Here is a 19,166-nt window from a genome sequence, read left to right on the forward strand (position 1 = left end):
GGACCCAGGCACTTTGAAAAGCAAAGTTTGAGATGTGAACAACAGGTAACCCACGCTAGCTCGCAGCTGTCCCAGAAGTGCCCGGCCCCGCCTCTCCCTCGGCGGGTCCCCGCAGACTCACCCCGCCAGCCCGGGGCTGCTTTTTGGACGCGCCCGCCAGGGGTCAGCGCAGCCTCAGCAGCGGGCTCCGGCGTCCCACAATGCACCGGGCGCTCGGGTCCGGAGGTTACCGAGCTGCGGCTAAGGCAGCCGAGTCCCGAGGGTTTGCGGGCGTCCTGGGGGCGGGGCGTCCTGGGGGCGGGGCGTCCTGGGGGCGGGGCGTCCGAGGGGCGGGGCCAGGGCCGCAGCTCCGGCAGCCTTCACTCGCAGCTGCGCCTCTCCTGCGGCCAGCCGCCCCGGATCAGGTTGTGTCTTCCCCGGCCTCGGAGACCTGTCCACCTGGCGCTGTAGCAAGGTAGGGGGTGCTCTCCCGGACCGTCCCTTTTGGGGGGTGTGAAGTCTTTTTTTTCCTAGTTGTGCCAACAGGAGAAGTCTTAACGTTGCTAATATTTAGAGATGGAGCTACCAGTTTCGCTCGGAGGAATCTATTTCAAAAGTCTTCTGTTTCCGTCCCATCATCCCTGTCCCCCCCGCCCCCCCCGACTCTGCTGGGCTTTGGGAAACCTGATTTGGGGAGTCTGTGCCAGGGTAATTTCAAGCTCTTGGTTCATCCCTCCTGTCTTGTGTAGGGATGCAAAAACTCCGGGGTGGGGTTAGAATGAGTGAGAACTTGTGTGGGTGTGGGCTGCGTGTCTTCAGAATGTGTGCCTTTGTGAAAACTCCTAAAAAGTTAGATGTCCATAGGGGTCTAATTCTCGGGGTGGGTGTGGGTCCTGAGTCTCCGCTGTTTCAGGTACTCAGTGAGTGGCGTCTGTCACATGCCCGCCTCCGCCACCCTAGAGCCAGTGGGTGTCCTCAAGTTCTACACCCCAGAACTACTCTCCAGGACAGTGCTTCCCAACAGTCCCTGAGCGCCCCACCCCAGAGCGCCTCAACCCAGCTGACCCTAGTTTGGGGATCCCACAGTTCGAGCTTTTCAAAAAATAAAGTTAGGCAGATAGAAGGCACTGGAATATGCGGGCACCTGGGATAGCTTAAGCTTGTTGGGGTCTGTCCTCCTCAGCCTGTTTTCTGGGTCACACTGCATGGCTCCATCCATTCGGTCTCACTTCCTGTTACCCCAGAGCTCCCCTTGGTAAAAATGCCAATCTGAAATAATCCTCATCTGAAACTTGCGATTCTAAAGTGAATCCACCTTTGCCCACTTGTAAAGGCTCAGAAAAGCACTTTAGTCCTCTGATCCCTAGCTCCGATGTAAAATAAGTTTTCATTTTAAAGGTTTATTTTTCTTTAAAACCCTCACCCAATAAATATCAGTTGATAGCTTTTACTTGTGAAATCCAAGCAGTTTCATTTGTTGTTTAGTAATAAAGATTATGACTAGGAAGACCATCTAAACGATATATTCTTCAGGTGAACGTGATCCTAATTAACAAATTAGCTGACAGTGCAAGAGGCAGAAGATGGGAAATCAGGGAAGCTTGGCTCTAAAACATTTCTGCCTCTGAGAAGTCTGGACGACTAAATTGCCTTTATTTTTCCTTCAAAATGTAAAATGCTGTGAGCACAGGTTCCTTTTTTGTTAGACACACCTCTTGATTTGAGATAACAATCAGAAACAAGAAAATTCTTTCAAACAGTTATCATCTCGCCTATGCCCAAGGAAAGAAGGTAAGTCTAGGAGTTGTTAGGATTCTAAATCTTTGTTAAGCAGAAATTCTTAATGATCCTTAAGCCCATCTCTGGGTACTTTCCCCCAGGAGTGTCTGTTTTCCATCAAATATGAAATTATGAATTTCTCATTATGTATAATACTTTGTATTTGGAAAATATTTGTATTTTCTACATCTAATGTTAATATGCATTTAAAAGCATTGTGTATTTGTGCATAAACTGATACAAATCTTTAAAAGATTAAAAGCAAGAAAAAAAATTTTCTTAGCTAGTATTCATCAGTGATTCCCACCATAAGGTCCTCAGTTAGTGGCAATAAACCCCAAAGGTAAAACCACAATCTAGAAAGTCATTAATAATCACCAGCACGCATAAGAACTAGAGGGCACTGTTTGAAGCTTAAAAGGAGCCGTTTAAGAACATGTTAAAGATAACCTTGAACAGGGCTTCCCTGGTGGCACAGTGGTTGGGAATCCTCCTGCCAATGCAGGGGACATGGGTTCGAGCCCTGGTCCAGGAAGATCCCACATGCCACAGGGCAGCTAGGCCCATGTGCCACAACTACTGAAGCCTGCACGCCTAGAGCCGGTGCTCGGCTACGAGAGAGGCCACCACAATGAGAAACCTATGCACCACAACGAAGAGTGGCCCCCGCTCGCAACTAGGGAAAGCCCATGCACAGCAGGGAAGACCCAACGCAGCCAAAAAAAAAAAAAAAAAAAAGATAACCTTGCACAGTAGATTGCAAGCATCAATTAAGGCTTCAGCTTCAAGAGATTCATATGGAAAGACAGTGACACCCATATAATGAAACTTAAATACCAATTCATGGGCTCACTAAAAATAAGCAGATCAGATGATTCCCACATCAACTGTAAATACTGTATATGCACTTTAGGTCAATTTAAATAATTGTCCCATTGCTTTTACAACCTTCCAATGCCTTGATTACTTCAAAACTGGAACAGCTGGCACTGTTCTTGCTTCTGAAGGAGGTAAATTAAGAAATTGACCTCCAGCCACAGACTGGAGTTCACAGGATTTAGCGCAAACAAGCAACTCATGAGGAACTCAGTTCTTGGGCAGATATTTATCAAGCACCTACTAAGTGCAAGACTGGACTCATTACTTTAGCCCACTCATGAAAAATAGCTTCAGGGATGATCTCTTATCAGGGGTCGTGTCATCAGGGCCATGCACGTAGAGGTCAGGCTATTTCTCAGATGCCAAGGAAGCAAAAATATCTCTCAGAAGAACCATGAAGACCCGAGGAGCTCAATTTAAAAACATCCCACTTATTTTAGAGGGAGAAGGGATAGAGGAAGTACCTTGAAATATTTCCCTTTTGGCTCCCATCCTTTGTGGTGCCAGTTTTTGAAAAAAACTCTTCATTATATAATGATACTAATTATTCTAATACTGGTCATGTAATATGAGACTTTAGAAACAGTTATCCTGATGAACTCAGGAGTTAACCTCGTGAACTATTCCAACTTTCCAATAATAAAAGCACCACCCTGTTATTCATATGTATATATATTTGTTCAGTAAACATCCTAGCACTGTGCTAAGGCCGGAAATGCAAAGATGTATCGTCTAACCCTTGACGTTAAGAAGCTGATCGCGTTGGGGAAATCAACCCACAGATGGTTGTAATGAAGCGTGTACTTGGGACGGCGATAGATAATTGCTCCTGGTGCCGTGGGCCTCGAGTCTAGTCTGGTGGAGTCAGGAAAGGCCCGGAAGTGTCGGAAATTAGTAATTCTAGGATGACTCACTTTTAGCCAACACTGGGGGAAGAGTGCTTCAGGTGGAGGGGACAAGCATTAAGAAGATCATGGGGGTAGAGTGGCAAGATCTGAGAAGTAGACTGAACACAGGAAGGCCTGGTGAGGGTGAGGGGAGCCACTGAAAGCCTTATCAGGAGGGACAGGATCCTGTCTGCTTTAGGAAGCTCACTCTGAAGCTGGAGTGGAGGATAGACTTAAGAGGCCAGGAGGCAGGAAAAACTGCTAGGAGACCATAGCAGAGATTAGGAAGGAAATGAGGAGGGCTTAGCATTTGTAGAAAGCATGACCCTTTCCAGCGGTCTCATCCGTTACGTGGTTTGGTTTTCATAACCACCCTTTGCAGTCAGTAGGGTGATATTCACAGCTTCATTTTCTAAGTGCTTACCTGGTGCTTTGTGTACATGATCCCTGACCTTTATAAAAACCCTGAAAATTAAGTATTATTGACCTACTTCACAGAAGTGGATCCTGAGGCAGGGTCAGGCTCAGACCCAGGTCCTGTGTCTAAAGCAGGACTTATTCTAAACAGCAGCTGGATCCTGCTTCTCTAGAGAATGAGGCAAGACAACCCTTCTGGGCAAATCTACACCCGCGAAACATCTCTCAGGAGTCAGCATGACAATATGACTGCAGTGGCCAGCTCTTTAAGCAGTTCTGTCTCTGCATTTAAAAGTCCCATGGAACAAAACAGTGTGGCAGTTCCTCAAACTAGCAAACAGAGAATTACTGCCTGAGCCTGCAATTCCACTTCTGGGTGTACACCCAAAAAAAGTGAACGCCGGGACTCAGATACTTGTACACTTGTGTTCATGACATTATTCACAGTAGTCAAAAGGTGGAAACAACGCAGGTGTCCACTGATAGAAGAATGGATAAACAAAATGTGGTCTGTACATACAATGAAGTATTATTCAGCCTTAAAAGGAAGGAAATTCTGACACATGCTACAACATGGATGAACTTTGAGGACATAATGCTCAGTGCAATAGGCCAGTCACAAAAGGGCAGATGCTTTATGATTCCACTTATGGTCAGATTCACAGAGATGGGAAGTAGAATGGTGGTTGCCAGGACAGGTGGAGAGGGGGATGGGAAGTTGCTGTTTAATGGGTAGAGAGTTTCAGTTTGGAAAGACGAAAAGAGTTCTGGAGATGGACGGCGGTGATGGTTGCACAACAATGTGAATGTATTTAATGACTCTGAACTATACATTTTAAAAAGGCTAAAACGGTAAATTTTATGTGTATTTTTCCAAAAACAAAAAAGAGCAAGTGACTTACCCAGGGTCACTGAGCAAGTTCAGGCAGAAGGAGAATTCAAAGCAAAAACATGGCCTCTGCCAGACCGTCACACCTGGTAGTGACAAGGAAGCTCTTTGGGCGGAAGGAGGTGTGCTCTGGCTTTCTTTTTAAGCAGAAAGAGAAACCAAGTTTTCCATTGTTATCAGCCTTACTGCAGCAAATTCACAGGATTCCAATCGCTGAAGAAACATGGGTGCTTAGAACCTGGTATTTGGTTGCTGGCTTTGTCTAGGTAATCAAGGTGGGAAACTGGTGATAAGTTGGATTTTATTCATTCATTCATTTGTTCATTCATTCATTACCAAATATTTGAGGGCCTGTGTTGTACCAAATATCCTCTCCAGTTTCCAACTTTTCTGTCTAGTTAACAGCCATCTGCCAGCTTTATTCTAGATGCTCTGCCAGTTTCCCTTGGACATAAAGTCCTAAGTTATATAAACCTTCCTTGATTCCTGGAAAGATCAATAGGGGGAACGGGTAGGGTTGAAGGGAGGTGATATGAGGTAAAGTGGGAGGTACCAAATGCCTAAGAGAGTTGTGATTCCAATGAAGAAGCTGCTAAGCGCTATAGGAGTCCCATGAGGTGTGTCCAGGGGCTGCAGGTGCAGAAATATTGAGTGCAGCTCATGTACCTCACCCCTGGCATAGACCAAGTGTGGGCACTGCCTAGAGTCTTTTTTTTTTAAATTGAAGTATAGTTGATTTACAATGTTGTGCTAATTTCTGCTGTACAGCAAAGTGACTCAGTTTATACACATGTGTACATTCTTTTTTCATATTCTTTTCCATTATGGTTTATCCCAGGAGATTGGACATAGTTCCCTGTGCTATACAGTAGGACCTTGTTGTTTATCCATTCTAAATGTAATAGTTTGCATCTACTAACCCCAAACTCCCAACCCATCCCTCTCCTGCCCCCCCCTCCCCGCTGGCAACCACAAGTCTGATCTCTATGTCTGTGAGTGTGTTTCTGTTTCATAGATAGGTTCATTTGTGCCATATTTTAGATTCCACATATAAGTGATATCATATGGTATTTGTCTTTCTCTTTCTGGCTTCACTTAGTGTGATGATCTCTGGGTCCATCCATGTTGCTGCAAATGGCATTATTTCATTCTTTTTTATGGCTGAGTAGTATTCCATTGTATATATGTACCACATCTTCTTTATTCATTCATCTGTCTATGGACATTTAGGTTGTTTCCATGTCTTGGCTATTGTCAATAGTACTGCTGTGAACTTTGGGGTCCATGTATCTTTTTTTTTGCTGTGTGGGGGCCTCTCACCATTGCGGCCTCTCCCGCTGCGGAGCACAGGCTCCGGACGCTCAGGCCCAGGGGCCATGGCTCACAAGCCCAGCCGCTCCGCGGCACGTGGGATCCTCCCGGATCGGGGCACGAACCTGCGCCCGCCGCATCGGCAGGCGGACTCCCAACCACTGCACCACCAGGGAAGCCCATGTATCTTTTTTTTAATTAAAAAAAAAATTTATTTTATTTATTTATATTTGGCTGCATTGGGTCTTTGTTACTGCTTGCGGGCTTTCTCTAGTTGTGGCGAGCGGGGGCTACTCTTGGTTGCGGTGCGCGGGCTTCTCATTGTGGTGGCTTCTCTTGTTGCGGAGCACAGGCTCTAGGTGCACAGGCTTCAATAGTGTGGCACCTGGGCTTAGTAGTTGTGGCTTGCAGGCTCTAGAGCGCAGGCTCAGTAGTTGTGATGCATGGGCTTAGTTGCTCCATGGCATGGGGGATCCTTCTGGACTAGGGATTGAACCCATGTCCCCTGCATTGGCAGGCGGATTCTTAACCACTGTGCCACCAGGGAAGCCCCATGTATCTTTTTGAATTATAATTTTGTCTAGGTATATGCCCAGGAGTGGGATTGCTGGATCATATGGTAATTCTATTTTTAGTTTTCTGAGGAACCTCCATACTGTTTTCCATAGTGGCTGCACCAACTTGCATTCCCACCAGCAGTGTAGGGGTTCCCTTTTCTCTACATCCTCTCCAGCATTTGTTATTTTTAGGCTTTTTAGTGATGCCATTCTGACCAGTGTGAGGTGGTACCTCATGGTAGTTTTGATTTGCATTTCTATAATAATTAGTGATGTTGAGCATCTTTTCATGTGCCTACTGGCCATCTATATGTCTTTGGAGAAATGTCTGTTAAAGTCTTCTGCCCATTTTTCGATTGGGTTGTTTGTATTTTTGTTGTTGAGTTGTACGAGCTCTTAGTATATTTTGGAAATTAAGCCCTTGTCGGTCACATTATTTGCAAATATTTTCTCCCATTCTGTAGGTTGTCTTTTTGTGCTTTTTTGTTTTTTGGTTTTTTTTATGTTTTCCTTTGCTGTGCAAAAGCTTGTAAGTTTGATTAGGTCCCATTTGTTTATTTTTGTTTTTATTTCTATTGCCTTGAGAGACTGACCTAAGAAAACATTGGTACTATTTATGTCAGAAAATATTTTGCCTATGTTCTCTTCTAAGAATTTTTTTTTTTTTTTTTTTGCGGTACGCGGGCCTCTCACTGTTGTGGCCTCTCCCGTTGCCGAGCACAGGCTCCGGATGTGCAGGCTCAGCGGCCATGGCTCACGGGCCCAGCCGCTCCGCGGCATGTGGGATCTTCCCGGACCGGGGCACAAACCCGTGTCCCATGCATCGGCAGGTGGACTCTCAACCACTGCGCCACCAGGGAAGCCCCTCTTCTAAGAATTTTATGGTGTCATGTCTTATGTTTAAGTCTTTAAGCCATTTTAGTTTATTTTTTTGTATGGTGTGAGGGTGTGTTTTAACATCATTGATTTACATGCAGCTGTCAAACTTTCCCAGCACCACTTGCTGAAAAGACTGTCTTTTTCCCATTTTATATTGCCTTCTTTGTCGAAGATTAATTGACTGTAGGTGTGTGGGTTTATATCTGGGCTCTCTATTCTGTTCCATTGATCCATGTGTCTTTTTGTACTAATACCACACTTTTGATTACTGTCACTTGTCTGAAGTCTGGGAGAGTTATGCCTCCTGCTTTGTTTTTTTCCCTCAGGATAGCTTTGGCAATTCTGGGTCTTTTATGGTTCCATATAAATTTTTGGATTATTTGTTCTAATTCTGTGAAAAACGTCATGGGTAATTTGATAGGGGTCCCATTAAATCTGTAGATTGCTTTGGGTAGTATTGCCATTATACCAATATTCTTCCAACCCAAGAACATGGTATTTCTTTCCATTTCTCTGAATCCTCTTTAATTTCCTTTATTAATGTTTTATAGTTCTCAGCATATATGTCTTTAACCTCCTTGGTCAGGTTTATTCCTAGGTATTTTTTTTTTTGGTGTGATTTTGAAAGGTATTGTGTTTTTACATTCCCTTTTTGATATTTCGTTGTTAGTGTAAAGAAACGCAACCGATTTCTGAATGTTAACCTCGTATCCTGCTACTTTGCTGAATTCATTTATTAGATCTAGTAGTTTTTGTATGGAGTCTTTAGGGTCTTCTTTATATGGTATGGTACTGCCTGGAGTCTTAACACCTGCGTGGAGGGTCAGGGTGATACCCACAGCAGACACCCCAAAAGGCAGACAAAAAGAGCCATACATGGAGACAAGCAGTGGTACAAAAAAGGAGAGTGATGTGGAAGACAGTGCAGTCTGGAAAAAGCCCAACTTTTATGGAATGACTTCCCCATCTGTGCCTCTAAGGATAAAGCCTGGTTGGCTGTTCACAACTATGTGCATAAATGTGAATAGAGTCTTTTTTTTTTTTTTTTTTTTTGTGGTACGCGGGCCTCTCACTGTTGTGGCCTCTCCCGTTGTGGAGCACAGGCTCCGGAGGCGCAGGCTCAGCGGCCATGGCTCACGGGCCCAGTTGCTCCGCGGCATGTGGGATCTTCCCGGACCGGGGCACGAAGCCGTGTCCCCTGCATCGGCAGGCGGACTCCCAACCACCGCGCCACCAGGGAAGCCCCGTGAATAGAGTCTTTTAAAAAAATCCACAATATTTGGACCTGTCTGCTTCTAGGAGATATGAAGTATAGGATACGAGGTAAAGCATAACTTTAAAAATAAGGCACTGGGGTAGTTAAGTAAAACAAGCACTAGATTTGAAATGACGTGAGGAGGAAGGGCACATCGGGAGAAGCAGGGTGCTTGGTGTATAAGAGACGCACAGTCTATTCTAGCTATTTTCAAAATATAAAACAAAAATGGTCATAGCAATGAAGTGGAAGTAGGTCCTACTAGGCATCTGAGATGAGACATTTTGGCATGGAATTTGGTTTTAAGTTTCTTGGAAGCCATGGTATAAAAGGAAACACGTTGGGTTACATCATTTTCTTACTCTGGCAAGATAAAGTATACAAATTCAGCTCTAGAGGAGACAGTTTTTTTCCTGGAACTAAACTCAGGGGAGGATTTACCACACGGGCTCTGTTGAATACAGTTTTGAAGCTGTGGACAGCATCTTCGATAACGTTTTATAGGTCAGCTCTGAAGACGTCATGCAGATGAATGGGTTTTACCTTTGGTGGAAACCATCTGGAGGCAAAACTGAACGTGTAAAGTATTTTTTGTTAGAATGCTGTAGCGGGGCTTCCCTGGTGGCGCAGTGGTTCAGAATCCGCCTGCCAACGCAGGGGACACAGGTTTGAGCAGTGGTCCGAGAAGATCGCACATGCCACGGAGCAACTAAGCCCGTGCACCACAACTACTGAGCCTGCACACCTAGAGCCCGTGCCCTGCAACAAGAGAAGCCACCACAATAAGCCTGAGCACCGCAACGAAGAGTAGCCCCCGCTCGCCACAACTAGAGAAAGCCCACACACAACAACTAAGAACCAAAGCAGCCAACAACAAATAAATAAAATAAATTTATTAAAAAAAAAAAGATTGCTGTAGTGGTGGGATTCCGGACAGTCACTTTCAGGAAGTTACCTAAGGATGAGTCATTAGAAGAACCTGGAGAAGTGGGCTGAATTGGACACCTGAGTAGGAAAACCTCTAACCCTCAGTTGAGCTCGGTCATTTGCATTGTTCTCATGGGGTAGAGGATCCCTTGGCAGGAAACCAGAGCTTAGTGGTCCAACAGGCGTTTAAGCTTTGAAGCAAGAATTGAATAAGGCCTGTGCTGATCTTGACACCCCATCGGCCTCACGTTTGCACCAGGGACAAAGCAAGTGGTAAGCTGTTCAGTGCCAACATGGATGGGTAGAGGAGAGAAAGAGGGCTTGGGCTGAGCCATCTGTGTACAAGTTCTCATCTGGAGCTAGAACTTTGTGAAGCAGCTAAGAGATCTGGGACCCGTGAGCTGTTCATTTTTATGCTTTTTACTGTTTGCTTTTTGTTTTGTATTTGTTTGCTCTTCCCTTTGTGCTTTAGTGAAAATTTGCTTTCAACAATTCTAATCTTGGCTAAGCCAAGGAAAAAAATGATTGGTTCACACCTGAGCCAGGATAAAGTTCAAACTTCTTAACTGCTCTTGAGCGAGGCAGTGTCTGGTCTGGTCCTTTCTCACTTGCTTAGACTCATCTTCCGACCTCTCCCTACACCCTGTGCTCTACTTGTGCTATGCAACCTACAGCCCCCAGAAGTAAGCCTGTTCCATGTCTCAAGAGTTGTTTTTTTTTTTTAAATTTTAATTTATTTATTTTTGGCTGCATTGGGTCTTTGTCGCTGCACGCGAGCTTTCTCTTGTTGCGGTGAGTGGGGGCTACTCTTCGCTGCGGTGCGCAGGCTTCTCATTGTGGAGTCTTCTCTTGTGGCAGAGCATGGGCTCTAGGCGTGTGGGCTCAGTAGTTGTGGCATGTGGGCCCTAGAGCACATGGGCTCAGTAGTTGCGGTGCATGGGCTCTATGGTGGCAGGCTTCAGTAGTTGTGGTGCACTGGCTCAGTAGTTGTGGAGCACGGGCTCTAGAGTGCAGGCTCAGTAGTTGTGGCACATGGGCTTAGTTGCTCCGCAGCATGTGGGATCTTCCAGGACCAGGGCTTGAACCTGTGTCCCCTGCATTGGCAGGCAGATTCTTGATCACTGAGCCACCAGGGAAGCCCCTCATGGGTTTTTATACTCTGCTGTTCCCTCTGCTTCCCACTCTTCCTCACCTCCACTGCCCAGAGAAATCGTCATCCTTCAAGACTCTGCTGAAGTGTTGCCTTGTCCAGGAGGCCCTCCTAACCCTTCCTGCCCATTCTGGAGGGGATGATCACGTTCGCCTTTCCACCCCCTCTGCCTCCTGTCTCAGCTCCTGTCACTCTGTATTGGCATCATTTACTGAGTCTGAATCCTTCAAGGTTAGGGATGAGGTTGTAATCTTAGCTCGTCACCTTGCTTCTGGCACGTGGTAACCTAGATGTGTGAAGGCTGAGGAGAGAATCAGAGTACTCTGAAGGGCCAGGAGGAATGAACTTTCCAGCTTAAGAACCTGGAAATGATAAGTAAGAAGTGAGGCAGATAGGGCTTCCCTGGTGGCACAGTGGTTGAGAGTCCGCCTGCCGATGCAGGGGACGTGGGTTCGTGCCCGGCCTGGGAAGATCCCACGTGCCACAGAGTGGCTGGGCCCGTGAGCCATGGCCGCTGAGCCCGCGCGTCCGGAGCCTGTGCTCCACAACGGGAGAGGCTGCAACGGTGAGAGGCCCGCGTACCGCAGGAAAAAAAAAAAAAAAAGAAGTGGGGCAGGTAAATGAAAACCCAGACAAGGAAGGCCTTGGATAGGAAAGTTCCCACCTGGGTTTTTTTTTTTTTGTTTCTGTTTGCTTTTTCTTTATGAAGAATATTGAATAATTCAGTAGTAAATACCCTCAACTATGAAAGACAAAAAAAAAAAATGCTCTTCAGAGTGTTTACATCATACCTCTCTGAAGATAGGTATCACGAGACTACATCGTAATTTGGAAAAGACATTTCAGGAGGGGTTGCGACAGTATGGTCCAAAAACTTTGTTGAGGATGAAACTAAATATAAGGATAGAAGTTGAAAACATGGATGACTAATGTGATCAGTAGATGAGGTCTTCAAATACAGTTATCTCACATGAGCTCTTATCACTCTTAACTGAAACTTCAGTCTTGATACTGGAAAGGACCTTATCTAGTGGCCTCTTGGTATTTGGTATTTGTTCAACCCAAGGGTTGTATCTGCTCTTAAGAGCATTGTTCTGGGGACTTCCCAGGTGGTTCAGTGGGTAGACTCTGCACTCCCAATGCGGGGGTCCTGGGTTTGATCCCTGGTTGAGGAACTAGATCCCACATGCATGCTGCAACTAAGGAGTCCGCATGCTGCAACTAAGGATCCCACATGCCGCAACTAAACATGCCTCAGTGAAGATTCTGTGTGCCGCAACTAAGACCCAGCACAGCCAAAATAAATAAATAAATAAATAAATATTAAAAAACAAAAAATATTGTTTTTAAAAAAAGAGCATTGTTTTGGTAACTTTGATCTCTTAATTAGGTGGTCACTGAGATCCCAAGACCTTTATTTTACGAGCACAGGTTGAGTTTGGTTTTGTGTTTTAGACCCAGATTCGTTTTCCCGTTCCAGCCTTCTGAATCTTATCCGCCACTCTGGATTCTGTCACATCATTTTGTGAGATCTTCCTGTGGTTTATCTCCATCAGGTTGGCAGTTTACTATGCAGAAAAGCTGAGTGTCCTGTCAGCAAACGTAAAAGTTCCTCTTTTAGATCAGTCATGAAAACGATCCCAGTACACACTAACATGTTTTAATTTATGAAAGAGATAATTTATAAATCAGTTGCCTCATTGTGATCAAACATTTACTTTCAGATTCCATCCTTTCCTCGACGTACCAGATTTGGGGGAAACTATGGAATGGTTTCTGTCATCCAGTGGGCCCTCTTAGCTTCCAGTCAATTCTGTGTTTTCCTAGTATCTCTCCTATTCGCCACGGCACAGTTTCAGATGGCTTCCGTTCTCTTTAAGCCTTCCACCCCCCAACCCCGCCCCTTCCACCCCCAACCCCGCCCCCTCCACCTCTGTTCACCTCATCCTCAGCAAAGGGCCCCGCCCGCTACTTTCTGGAGAAGATGGAGGTTGTCAGACAGTCGCATCATCGAGTTCCTGCTGCCACTGCCAGGACGCCTAGTTAATTCCGCCCGCATCCTTCTCTCTGTCGGCTTCCAGTGAAGAGGTGTCCTTCCCTTGAATTGGGGCCGACCTTTAAGTCTGTGCTTTGTCCTGTGCTCTGGACCTTCTTCCTCCTCAGGGGCTCCCCCAGCTGACTGTCCCCTCTCCTGTATCCTCCTCGTTAGCCTTTACACATTCTCCCTCCTCATCCGTCTGAAAGCATCTCCCTCCACAGCCCTTCCCTTCAAACTCAGTGCCTTGACTTAGAATTGTTTCTGTTCTATTTCCTCACCTCATTTCAGTCTGGCTTGTACCACCACCCCTCGACTAACACTGTCCTCACCAAGGCCACCAACTACTGCCTTGTGGCTAAACCCAACACATACATCTTGGTCCTTGTCTGCCGTATCTCTCTAGAGCATTTGGCTTTACCGACCACATGCATCTCTGAAAACCCTTCTGCTGGCACTGCAGTTTCCTGGGCTCCTCCTTTCCTCTGTCTTTCTCGTTGGGCTCATCTTCCTGTGTCGCTTCTTCAGTGGTGGTTCTACCCTGGTCTCTCCACTCCCACTGTCCCCTCTCTTCCCAGGATTCTTTTGGTTCCAAGCGACAGACCTCAATTCACGTTGAACTAAACAGGACTTCCCTGGTGGTGCAGTGGTTAAGAATCCGCCTGCCAATGCAGGGGACACGGGTTCAAGCCTTGGTCCGGGAAGATCCCACATACCGCGGAACTAAACCCATGCACCACAACTAGTGAGCCACAACTACTGAGCCCGCAAGCCACAACTACTGAAGCCTGCGCGCCTAGAGCCCGTGCTCCGCAACAAGAGAAGCCACTGCAATGAGAAGCCCGTGCAACGCAACTTGGGAAAGCCCATGCACAGCAACGAAGACCCAATGCAGCCAAAATTAAATAAATAAAAAAGAAAAAACAAATTAAACTAAAAACCAACCGAAACACCACCACCACCAAAAACCACAACAAGGGAAATTCTTTGATTCATATGCCTGCAAAGTCCAGTAGTAGATCTGGGATAGCTGGTCCAGAGATGTAACATAAGGACGTCAGAAACAGCTTCACCCTCTCTGTCTCTTAGCTTTGTTTTCCATTGTGTTGGCGCCATTCTAAGGTGGCCTCTTTCTAAATGATGGCATGACTTCTGCCAGCAACTCCAGGCTTCTAGCCAATCCTCTTAGGAAACACAATGGAAGATTTTCTACCCAGTTTCTGAAGCTGGAAGTCTAGGAATCATTTTTGACTTCTGTTCCCACACATCTTAATCACCAAGTCCTGTCCCGTCTTCTAAGTATCTCTGCATCCCCGTTGCCAGTGTTTTAATTCAGGGTACCATCTTTTGTCTCGATTCCTGCAGCAGCCCCCAGTAATTTTCTTCCTTGGGTCTTGCTGCCCTCCAACCTGTTCTCCACATCACAACCAGGGTAATCTTTCGAAAATGTTACGTGATGGCCCCCCAATGGATAGGAAGTTCAAGACAAAACTCCTTGTTATGTTCCGGAAGGCCTTGTATGATACAGCTCCTGCCTACTTCTCTTTTCACATCATCCCTTATTCCAGGCAGTTCAGCCACAGATGCATGGCAGACTAGCCAGCTCCCTCCTAGCTCTGCCTTTTTCATGCAGTGCTCCTTCCAGCTGGACCATTTTCCTCCTGGCCCTCCACCTAATGAGCCTCTTCTTATCCATTCAGGTCTCACATTAGATATAACTGTATTGAGAAAATCCTTCCAGGAATTCCCTGGCGGTCCAGTGGTTAGGACTCTGTGCTTCCACTGCAGGGGGCACAGGTTCGATCCCTGGTCAGGGAACTAAGATCCTGCAAGCCGCAAGGTGTGGCCAAAAAAAAAAAAAAAAGAAAATAGAAGAAAAGAAAAACTCTTGGCAGAGAAAATCCTTCCATACTGCATTATGTACACACTCTTCCTACAAGAATATTCTTTTTCCACCTTAACAATTACCGCATTTTATTGTCATTGCTCGTTAAATCGTCTGTATCCCTCAGCAGACTATAAGGTCCATGAAGGCAGATATTCCCCTTGTTTTCTGAAATATCCCCAGCATCACAGAGTAGACACTTGATAAATATTTGTTAAATTGTAAAATAAAATGAGATGTGATTGTAGTAGGTGATTTTAGAATCTAGATTGATTCGCTAAGCTACTGGAAAGTCTGTAATGTCTACTGCTTTTCTTTTTTATATGCTTATTGGTTTTCTTTTAAAAATAGTAGAGTTATAGAATTAAAGAGGATCTTAGTAATTATCCTGCACTAATTCACTTTACTTGACAGGTAAGGAAGAGGGAGCTCAGAGGGACTTAGTAATTTACACAAACCATGGAGCTATTCACGGTGGTCTAATTGGACTGGAGCTCAGAGCTCCTGACTTTTAGTGCAGCGCAGCCTCCTCTTCACCATGATAGCAGCACTTCTAACAGATTAGTGTAGTGCGATTTTTATTTTATAACATTTTGCCTTTTTAAAAAATTTATTGATTTTCGGCTGTGTTGGGTCTCCGTTACTGCGCGCGGGCTTTCTCTAGTTGCGGTGAGCGGGGGCTACCTTTCGTTGTGGTGCGCGGGCTTCTCTCATTGCGGTGGCTTCCTTTGTTGCAGGGCATGGGCTCTAGGCACGTGGGCTTCAGGAGTTGCAGCATGCGGGCTCAGTAGTTGTGGCTCTCGGGTTTTAGAGCGCCAGCTCAGTAATTGTGGTGCACGGGCTTATTTGCTCCACGGCATGTGGGATCTTTCCGGACCAGGGCTTGAACCCGTGTCCCCTGCACTGGCAGGCGGACTCTTAACCACTGCGCCACCAGGGAAGTCCCTGTAGTGCGATTTTTATTTTAATTCAAAGGAAGCTTATCGCCGATAGCCTCACATATTTCCCTTCTTAAGATGTACTTGCCGATCTTGTACATCTCGGTGGATTCTGACAGTTTTTCAGGATGCAAATCTCCCTGGTCTACAGATGCCTAAGTATCCTGTAGAGTCTGTCCTCTATGCCATTGGCCCACGAAGAACCAGAAGTTACACATTTGATTCCCTTGTTCCACCGTTTCTCCTTGGAAGGGTAATTACTGAGTAGATGCCATCTGGATTTGATCTGAGGAACACTAATGTTGTATAAAAGAAGTAACAGACTTCTGTTTAACTCTTTGTATGAACTACTCTTCTCTCTTCCCTCTGTGAGGCTTACTGACTGATGCCCAGTATGAAATAGGAGCTTGAAAAGAGAACTGCTTCTATAAAAACAAGTTGAAATTTGGAAAAGACTGGGTAGGAGTAACTTTCTAAAAAGAATTATAGTAGAATTGGATATGGGTGAGAAAACAGATATAGGGGAAAATTTTTTTTTTTTTTGCGGTACGCGGGCCTCTTACTGCTGTGGCCTCTCCCGTTGTGGAGCACAGGCTCCAGAGGCGCAGGCTCCGCGGCCATGGCTCACGGGCCCAGCCGCTCCGCGGCATGTGGGATCCTCCCGGACCGGGGCACGAACCTGTGTCCCCTGCATCGGCAGGCGGACTCTCAACCACTGCGCCACCAGGGAAGCCCTGGGGAAAATTTTTAGTTAATAGAATATAGTTTTTAGGGACTTCCCTCATGGCTCAGGGGTTAAGAATCTGCCTGCCAATTCAGGGGACAGAGGTTCAATCCCTGGTCTGGGAAGATCCCACATGCCACAGAACAACTAAGCCCATGCGCCACAACTACTGAGCCTGCACTGTAGAGCCCGCAAGTCACAACTACTGAGCCCGCAAGTCACAACTACTGAAGTCTGCACACCTAGAGCCTGCACACCGCAACAAAGAGAAGCCCACGCTCTCTGCAACTAGAGAAAGCCTGCGCGCAGCAACGAAGACCGAACACAGCCAAAAATAAGTAAAATTTTTTTTAAAAAGTAAAAAAAAAAGGAGTTTTTATATTAAAATTTTTAATTTATTAAAAAAATTTTAAATTAAGGAAACCAAAAATGGAACCTGTCGACCAAAGCATTATGAAACTTCAATTAATTGACTTATTCTGTGCATAAATGTCTTCAAGTGTTCATTTTAAATAAAACGTTCAGTGTATCTTTTCATTATGGTTCCTGCTTTAAACGGATTATTTCAGTTAACTGAATCGCCTACTCTTCTGCCTTTTGTAGGTGGACATGTTATATGCAGCTGAATCTTTCATGTGGTTATAATTTTGCTTTTGAACTGCATTTAAACTTCTCAAGGGCTAGGAGTGTACCTACATATTGCATTTCCTGTAGATTTTACCATGGGGCCTAACTCTGCATATGCCTCCGATGATAGGGTTTTATTTCCCTAGCCAACTAGTCTTTCTCACTCTGGGTCAACATTATTATTTTGTTTTCATCTTTACTCCTTCATTCTTCCTAACTCACGGACATTGTTCCTTCTGAAAAGGAGAGAGAGAAAGGGAATATAAGGAGAGCATCTGCTAACCTCCCTCGGGGGCTTGCCATGTATTTGATACTAAAAAAGAAACTAAAAAGGAAGCGAAAGACAAGTTAAAAATATATTTAAAACAGATGTTTGTGCTTAAATTTAAAAATTCCAAATGCCACCCTTTGACCCAGCAGATCTACTTCTAGAAGCCTATCCTATGGAAATAATTAAACACATGCAAAAAAGATTTAGCTCTACCATGTTCATCTCAACCTTGTTTATAATGGGGGAGAATTAGGAACAACTTGAATTTTCAACCTTCAATTTTCAAGGACTTAACATTTAAATACAGTGGAGTTCCATTATTTTTAAAAATGCATTTAGTGACATATAAAGATAGTTATAATTTATTAATTGATTGAAAAACAAGCTATAAAATGTGTACATCCCATTTTTGTAAAAGACAAATGTGCAAAAATGACTAGGAAGATATACGTAAAGATTATATGATGGTAATGAAATAACTTTTTTCTCATTTATGCTTTAAACTTGTTTACAAAAAACTTCTGTAAAGTTATTTTTAAATTAAAAGCTACTCCCAACAAAATAGTTCCTATTAATGTCATTGTTGGATATGACTTTTTTCTTTAGAAGTAATTGATTGTAAATAAATATGTTAATAGCTGAGGTCTTAGGAAAAGGAAAACATCTCCTCTACTTTCCTGCCTTAATACCACTTTTCTTCCTAGCTGCAGTGGATTCCAAATCAGTAGTTCTGTTAAGCTGGAGTTTTGTGAGAGGGGAGGAGGTGACTGGATTTTATTTCTAGTTTACTAATTCTCTTTATCACCTTGGGACATTTACTTTTCGTCTTTTTGTCCAGTAACCCTCTCTGTAAAATGGGGAGAAATCCTTCCTCATTACTACCCCAGCAGAGGGATTGAAAACACCAGTGGGTTCCACCCCTGGCCTGGAACATGGCCAGTCTCTGCCACAAAGCCATGATACACATAATAAGTACTAACTTAACAGTAATTCATTGATTATGTAATAAGTAATAATTCACCTGGCCACCCAGGGTAACCCATCACTCTCACCCTAACTACTGTGAACATTTACTAGATTGTCAAGTTATTCTGAACCATTACTTATTCATTAATTCAACAAATAACTGAAAAATGGCAACTAGGATTCAAATCCCGGCTCTCCCATTTAACTCTGTGAGCTTGGGGAAGGAAGTTAATTTCTCTGGGCCTCAGTTTCCTCCTTTATAAAATGACTAGTATAATACACTGTTGTTGTAAGGATTAAATGAGATACAGAATGTGTAACACCCCGCACACAGTAAGCTCTCATGTGTGCCAAATGCTGGGATTCACGTCCATTCAACATTTATTGTTTAGTACAGGTCAGACAATGTTTCAGGTGCCTGGGTTGCATCAGTGAACAAAACAGATTTGCCTGTTTTCATGGAGCTTACATTTCAGCAGACTCAAAGATTAATTCAATGTAGTCCAATCCATGGTTACTGATAATAATACACTATTATTACTATTAGTGTATTATGTGCCAGCCACTGTGCAAACGATTTTCATATATAATCTTATTTTCTCTAACTCTGTAAGGTAGGGATTTTTATTGTTACTTGAGAGTGTGGAAACTGAGCCTCTGAAAGGTTATGTACATACAACTGGCAAATGAGTGGAGGGGCTGGTATTTAGACCAGGTTGTCTGGCTTCACCACCACACCTTCCTGCCTTTACTTGGTGAGCCATTGGTGATCGTCACTTTTGCTTACGGTTCTTTCTTTTTTTTTTTAATT

The 19,166-nt window shown here is 44.6% G+C and overlaps 1 protein-coding gene across 1 annotated transcript in view; it reads left to right on the forward strand.

The window, feature by feature from the left end:
• The first annotated feature begins 386 nt into the window (after positions 1-386).
• Positions 387-19,166, forward strand: part of EXTL3 (exostosin like glycosyltransferase 3) — a 125,870-nt gene continuing 107,090 nt past the window's right edge. The window contains exon 1 of the mRNA XM_082656977.1: positions 387-454. The gene's annotated coding sequence lies outside the window, so the exon portion shown is untranslated. The remainder of the gene's footprint in view (positions 455-19,166) is intronic.

Source organism: Grampus griseus (assembly GCF_964374135.1).
Source record: "Grampus griseus genome assembly, chromosome: 6".
In the NCBI taxonomy this organism is placed as follows: Eukaryota; Metazoa; Chordata; class Mammalia; order Artiodactyla; family Delphinidae; genus Grampus; species Grampus griseus.